This window comes from Zingiber officinale, chromosome 1B (genome assembly GCF_018446385.1).
Source record: "Zingiber officinale cultivar Zhangliang chromosome 1B, Zo_v1.1, whole genome shotgun sequence".
Lineage (NCBI taxonomy): Eukaryota > Viridiplantae > Streptophyta > Magnoliopsida > Zingiberales > Zingiberaceae > Zingiber > Zingiber officinale.
Window position 1 is genome coordinate 82,675,507 of NC_055986.1, and position 7,336 is coordinate 82,682,842.

The 7,336-nt window shown below is 43.6% G+C and overlaps 1 long non-coding RNA gene across 2 annotated transcripts; it reads left to right on the plus strand.

The window, feature by feature from the left end:
* Nucleotides 1–6,115: 6,115 nt before the first annotated feature.
* On the plus strand, nucleotides 6,116–6,848 carry LOC121975050. Of its 2 annotated transcripts, none has more exons than XR_006110242.1 (3): nucleotides 6,116–6,177; nucleotides 6,258–6,399; nucleotides 6,813–6,848. It is a non-coding gene; the product is annotated as an uncharacterized LOC121975050 (long non-coding RNA). The 2 variants fall into 2 exon arrangements; XR_006110215.1 differs by having other exon boundaries at nucleotides 6,119–6,177; nucleotides 6,255–6,399.
* Nucleotides 6,849–7,336: the final 488 nt, after the last annotated feature.

Here is a 7,336-nt window from a genome sequence, read left to right on the forward strand (position 1 = left end):
AACTTGAGTCCAACTCAATTAGTCCAATTAGGATTACTCTTAATCCAATTTGATTCATCAAATGAATCTAATCCTCTTGGTTCATCATATGAACCTAATCTCCATCTAATTGTCCTTTGTGTGTGACCCTATAGGTTCTTGTAACGTTGGCAATGCCCCTAAACCCATTTAGGAGCATAAGTAATGAGCGGTATCTAGCAACACATCATTACTACCCAAGTTACAAGAATGTTGAGATCCAACATCACCTTGTGACTACTAATTGTGACTCCTCACAATATATGACAAGTTTCCTTCTATCCTAGACATCTAGATTGATCAATGTGAGGCATAGACCATGTCATCCTCTGATCATTCTAAATCCTGAACTCTAAGTAGACTCACTAAATCAAATGAGCTCAATATCTCATATTGACTCATTTAGGCATGGCCATGCACTTCGTGGTCTCACTCTATCAAGAATACTGATGTCTCTCCCATCATATAGGAGGGATAGATCCCATCTACATCACTCACATCCCTCCGCATAATTTGTTACATACCCAGTAATCGCCTTTATAGTCCACCCAGTTACGGGTGACGTTTGACGAAACCAATGTACATAACTCCTTATGTAGGGAACCATGGTGACTTAAGGTCTAAGGACTAGTAGTTTTACTAATAGCCACATGAGAAAGTATATGACACTCATATAACGATCCATGATACTTTCTCATGGCGGGTCATTCAGTATACATTCTCTAATGCATACCCATGTGTCAACTTGATATCTCTATATCCATGACTTGTGAGATCAAGTCATCGAGTTGACATACATGCTAGTCTTATTGCATTAACATTGTCCCTGAATGTTAATACTCGACTAGGAATGATTAAGAGTAGTGTTCCCTATATCATCTCACTATCGGTTCAACTAACCGATTGATATAGGTGAGAACCTTCTACTCAAGGACGCTATTATACTTAGTTTATTTGGCACCAATACAAGTAAGTATAATAACCAAAAACCAAATGCCTTTATTTATATAGAATATGATACAACATGTCCATAATACAATCATCAAATGATTGGCTCTAGGGCTCTAGCTAACAGGATCAATTAGCCGATCGATCGGGAATTTAATCCCGCGAACAGAGAGCTTCTGAATCGATCTTTGGATCGATTGACCAGATTGGATCGATCATCCGATCGATCCAGTTTTGACCCCGTGCACAGTAGCGAGTTGAGTCGATCAGTGGATCGATCAGACAACTCCAGTTGATTAGCCGATCGATTGGAATGTCTGATTTCAGCCAGAGTGCCTAACTTAAGTTTTTAACCAAATAGAAAGTTAAGTTTGCTTCCTTAACATATGTATAAACCCAGAAGTGCAATCGGAATTTAAATTTCCAGATGTTATAGTAAATAGCAGAGTAAGATTTTAATAAGTACAGTTTTTCGCACCTTATAGTCCAATTCAGCATAATGTAACCCCCGGCCTCGCAGCTTAGTTCAGTAGGAGGCTGGTCATTACAGAGTGGTATCAGAGCAAGTTCCATACTTCCTCACACACGCATCAGCATTGAACCTGCAGCTTCCAAGTAAGAACATCTCTCACTTTATTTAGGTTTTGTTTGCTTTCATGTTTATAGATGACTAGAGCTTGTTTATATATGATAACATCTAACATGATAATAGTAGTTATGTACCTATGATTGTATTAGTTATGTATGTCCTTCATTTCCTTAGAAAATGGTACGAGGACGCCCAACTAAAAATACACCAGCTACTGAGCTCTAGCATGAGGCAGACAGTTCAGTGCCTCCCCCAGACCTTGCAGAGGTAGTGGCTCAGTTACAGAAGCAACTAGCTGAACAGCAACAGGAGATAGCCACCTTAAGGGCTAATCAGCAGAACACTCCCATTGTCACTCCAGAACCTAACTTAGCAACCCCAATAGTGATGGAGGTTCCACCAGTCCAACCTGCAGCACCAGTAGCCCCAGCAGCAAGGGCAAAGAGGGAAGCCTATCTGATCCAGTGGTAGAAGATCAAGCCAAATAATTTCTCAGGCACCAATGAACCATGGGATGCCCAAGCCTGGTTCAAAACACTGGAGAGTACGATGGAGCTTCTGGACTGGCCAGAGTATGAAAACGTGAAGTGCGCCTCCTTCTGCCTGACAGGAGATGCACGTATGTGGTGGGAGAGAATTAAAGAGAAGCGCCCAGTGAACCAGATGACATGGGCCGACTTCAAGAGAGAATTCTTTGAAGAGTTCTTTCACATGCGGGTCACAAACCGCCACTACGACGAGTTCACTGAATTTCGTCAGGGCAACCTTTCAGTTGAGGAGGCCGTGAAGAAATTCAACAGATTGGCTCGTTTATGCCCTGAATTAGTCAGCACTGAAAGAGAACGAGTCCGGTTAATGCTCAAGATGTTAAGGCCGGAAATAGCAATGAATGTGGCCAGCAGCGTTCATAGACCGCAAACTATAGAAGAACTAGTAAGCAGTGTTCTGACCACCGAGCATTACCAGAATAGCATCAAACAGCAGAAGCAAGCCTTCTCAGAGTCTAAAGGCCAAGGAGGCTCAGGTACTCAGAAACACCAGGGCCACAACTCTAACTGGAAAGGGAACTCCAGCCACAAACTAAAGCCAGGGAGTTACCCAAAAGGAGGACCAGCTAGTAAACAACCTAGTTATCCCAAGTGCGCTACTTGTGGAAAATTCCACCAAGGAGTTTGTCGCAAGGGCACATGAGGATGCTTTGAATGTGGCCAGGAAGGGCATATGGCTAAGTAATGCCCGAACATGACTAGTGTTCCTCTACCACAGCCGATTCAGTACGGAGGTAACCCAGCACAGTTACACCAGATGCAGGCCGCTATAGATGGTCCACACATCAGTCAGAGCAGACTAGAAGCCCCCTCAGCCACAATGAATGCGAGGATCTACTCACTCACCAGAGAGAACGTAGCGAATGCCTCGACAGTTGTTACAGGTTAGATCAGTATTTTACAGCAAAGTGCAACTGTCTTATTCGATACTGGGGCAACCCATTCTTATATATCCAGGACATTCGCCGAAAGGCTAGCAATATCTCCAGAGGTACTCAGTGGTCAGTTTTTGACAACACTACCTTCAGGAGAAATTATGTCATCCACGCACTGGATCTGAGCAGTGCCAGTCATTATAGCAGACAGAGAGCTTTTTGGTGATCTGATAGTGCTAGACATGACGGATTACGACATCATCTTCAGAATGGACTTTCTGATCAAGTACGACGCTTCCATAGAGTGTCGTAAACAGAAAGTTGTATTCCAACCTGAAGCAGAAGTACAGTTTGGGTACATCGGAGAACCAAAGAAAAAGGCTAAGAAGTTTCTCTCAGCTTTGAAAGCACAGAAACTACTTGATTCAGGTTGTACGGGATTCTTAGCACACGTAGTCAATACCAGTTAAGACAAGGACCAAAAGCTAGAGGAGGTCCAAGTCGTATGTGACTACCCAGTAGTCTTCCCTGAGGAGTTACCAGGCCTAGCACCAGACAGGGAGATTGAATTTGAGATAGAACTTATCCCCGGTACGAATCCCATCTCCAAAGCACCCTACGGCATGACTCCAGCAGAACTGAAGGAACTTCAGGAGCAACTACAGGAGCTGCTCGACAAGGGCTTCATACGCTCTAGTCACTCACCATGGGGAGCGCCTGTATTGTTCGTGAAGAAGAAGGACGGGAGCATGCGCCTGTGTATAGACTATCGAACATTAAACCAGGTCACGATTAAGAACAGGTATCCTCTTCGCAGGATACATGACCTGTTCGATCAGCTAAAGGGAGCAGCAGTGTTCTCTAAAATAGACCTCAGATCGGGATATCACCAGGTTAGAGTTAAAGAAGGTGATATACCCAAAACGGCTTTCAGGACCAGATACGGACATTATGAGTTCGTAGTCATGCCTTTTGGTGTGACAAATGCTCCATCTACTTTCATGGACCTCATAAACAGGGTATTCAGAGAGTACCTAGATAAGTTTGTTATCGTGTTCATCGATGACATTCTTATATATTCCAGAACTCAGGAAGAACACGCAGAACATCTGAAGATAGTACTACAGACCCTTCAGCAGAACCAGTTGTACGCCAAGTTCACGAAATGTGAATTCTGGCTCGATCAGGTATCCTTTCTGGGTCACATCATCTCCAAGGATGGTATCATGGTAGACCCCAGTAAGATAGAAGCTGTGAGTAACTGGAAGAGACCTAAGAACGCCAGTGAAATCAGAAGCTTTCTGGGACTAGTAGGCTATTACAGAAAATTTGTAGAGGATTTCTCCAGGATAGCCTCCCCATTGACAGCTCTCACCAGGAAGAACAGAAAATTTCAGTGGACAGAGGATTGCGAGAACAGTTTCAAGGAGCTCAAAAGAAGATTGACCAGTGCTCCCATTCTGACTCTGCCAGAAAATACAGACAGCTTTGATATTTACAGTGATGCCTCTAAGTTGGGATTAGGAGCAGTACTGATGCAAGAGGGTAAGGTGATCGCCTATGCCTCCAGACTATGAGAGGAACTACCCCACTCATGACCTTGAGTTGGCAGCAGTCGTCTTCGCCCTCAAAATTTGGAGACACTACTTGTATGGAGCTCAGTGCAGAGTGTATACAGATCATCAGAGTCTGAAGTACTTCTTCACTCAGAAGGATCTGAATATGCGACAGCGCAGATGACTCGAGCTGGTCAAAGACTACGATATAGACATCCTCTACTATCCAGGAAAGGCCAATAAGGTGGCAGACGCACTTAGTAGGAAGTCCAGTGTCATCTTATTATCCCTATCAGCCATGTCACCGCCCCTACAAAAGGAGATGACAGATTTTGGTCTCGAACTAGTAGTTGGGCAACTCTCTACTATGACATTAGTATCTACCCTGCTTGGTGATATCCAGACAGCTCAGGATCAGGACCCTGAAATTCAGAAAATCAAGCAAGGGTTAGCAAAATCAGAAAGTGGAGAGTTTCGAATATCTGATAGTGGGGTATTACATTTTGGTGACAAACTATGTGTTCCGAATCAGGAGGAACTATGGAGGAAGATTCTAGATGAGGCTCACAGGACTCCTTACGCGATGCACCCTGGTTCCACCAAGATGTACCAAGATCTAAAGAAACGTTTTTGGTGGTCTGGGATGAAAAGAGACATCGCTAGATATGTCAGTACCTATCTGACCTGTCAGAGGGTCAAGGCAGAGCACCAGAGACCAGGAGGAGTTCTGCAGCCTATTCAGATCCCAGAATGGAAGTGGGAGGATATCTCCATGGATTTTATAGTGGGACTACCCAGAACCACAAATGGTTTTGATGCCATCTGGGTAATAGTCGACAGATTGACCAAGTCAGCCCACTTCTTAGCTATCAGGATATTCTACTCCATGGAGCAGCTAGCTCAGTTGTTGTAAAATACCTAAAAATGGCGAACAACGATAGGGAAATTTTTCGGAATTTTTAGGAATTTTCTGGGAATTTTTCGGAGCTCGTATGAACGAGTTAACAGGGACAAAAATGGGGTCCGGAAAAGCCTGTTTAGGCGACCCTGTTTTAATGAGGAAAAGTTTTAATTTATATTTCCTTTTCCCATTTTTCTTTTCTTTTTCCCATTTTCTTTTCCTTCCGCGAGCCGACCCTTGCCCCAAAAATCTTGCGGCGACTTCTCCCGAGCCCTAACCGGCGCCGAGCTCCTTCTCCCTCTCACTCTCATGGCGAGGAGCGCCTCTCCCCTCTACTGATCTCCTCTCCCCCTCATCCATGCTGAGCCACGCGCCGATCACCGGCCACAAGAATCCAGTGCCGTCGTCGTGCCCTAGCGCCTGCCGACGCCCTCTTCCTCTCCTCTGGCCGACGCGACACTACTGCCCTTCTTCTCTACCTAGCGCCTGCCGCCGCCGCCCTGAGCCCTAGACCTGTCTCTGCCGTAGAGATCAGAACCGTGCCAACGCCACCTTCTTCTTCCCTTGCCCTCTCTGCCCCAACGTCTCTGTTTGGGTTGTTTCCGGCCAAGAGCAAGGAGGATTTAAATCCGATGTTTCTTCCTCGTGCCTAGCTTGTATTCCTTCTCAGTCGCCACTTGTCTGCTCGATCACATCAGCGACTTCTTGCTTGATCCGGTTGATATCAGTGTGGTTCAGTGAGGTAAGATTAGGTTGTTGCATGATTTGTGATCCCACTTATTGAATTCAACTTGGTCTGATCAAGGGGAAGGATTTCAGCAGGAATTGTGTACGGTGGGGAGTTCATGGTTTTGGTAGCAAACCATACAACAATTCCTTATTCCAGCAGCAGTAGACACACCGGTGATTTCCAGCCGTGGTTTACACTCTGATCACGAGGCATCAGTGATTATCATCAGATTTGGTGAGTTTTAAAGTTGAACTTATTGCTAGGATTAAAATGGCGGACTATGTTGGAGATGTGTAATCTGCAGTTGTTTGGTTAGATGTGGATTTAGGTAAGTTATGATAGATTTATGTTTAACTTAACCTAATGTGATTATGGAAGGCTTAATCTATTGTAGTTGTGATGAATTAAGTACAGTTGATTTATGTTGGATTAGATTTAATCCTTGGATTTATTAGAGATGATCATATTGCTAATCGTAAGTTGATCAGCGAAAGGAAAGGGTTGTGTTGATTGAGAATTATTGATTAAGGAGATTAATTAGAATTAATTAATGATGGATTGATTAGGGTTTTCCTAATTAAGTTGGGTTGGATTTAGCTAGTTGTTGTTTATAAAATTAGCTAAATTATATATCACGTTATCTGCAGGACTTTGATTTGAGACTGTGTCTCGGCGAGGGATCTATTTCGGATTGGACCTTTCTATTGGAGGCGGGTACCTCTTGACTTATCTTTTATGATATTGTCATTTGGATATGCATAGTACTTTATAGCTTCAAACAATAATCATGTTTGTCTTTGGTATGTCAGTTTGATATCCATAGCATGTTCTGTTTAGTTGCTTGCTAGGTATCCATGTTTATACCTCGCGATTATTGCCATGAGTACCTTAGTTCCTAGAGTAAGTGACATACCATGCTTACTGAGGTTAGGACTAGGATTTGGATTGTTGTTTCTGGCCTGTGTATCTAGATTATCTGTTACTTAGGTTTTTGTGCCATATCAGATTTGTGTACCTCTATTTGTATATCATATATGATTCGGGTGTTTAGACCCTGATTCTTTGATCTGTGTATATTGTTGGTACATATGCTATGGAAGAGGGATATGATTTGGGTCTAGGTTGTTATACCTTAGAGGACTTGTATACCCTAGATCCGTGGATTTGGCTT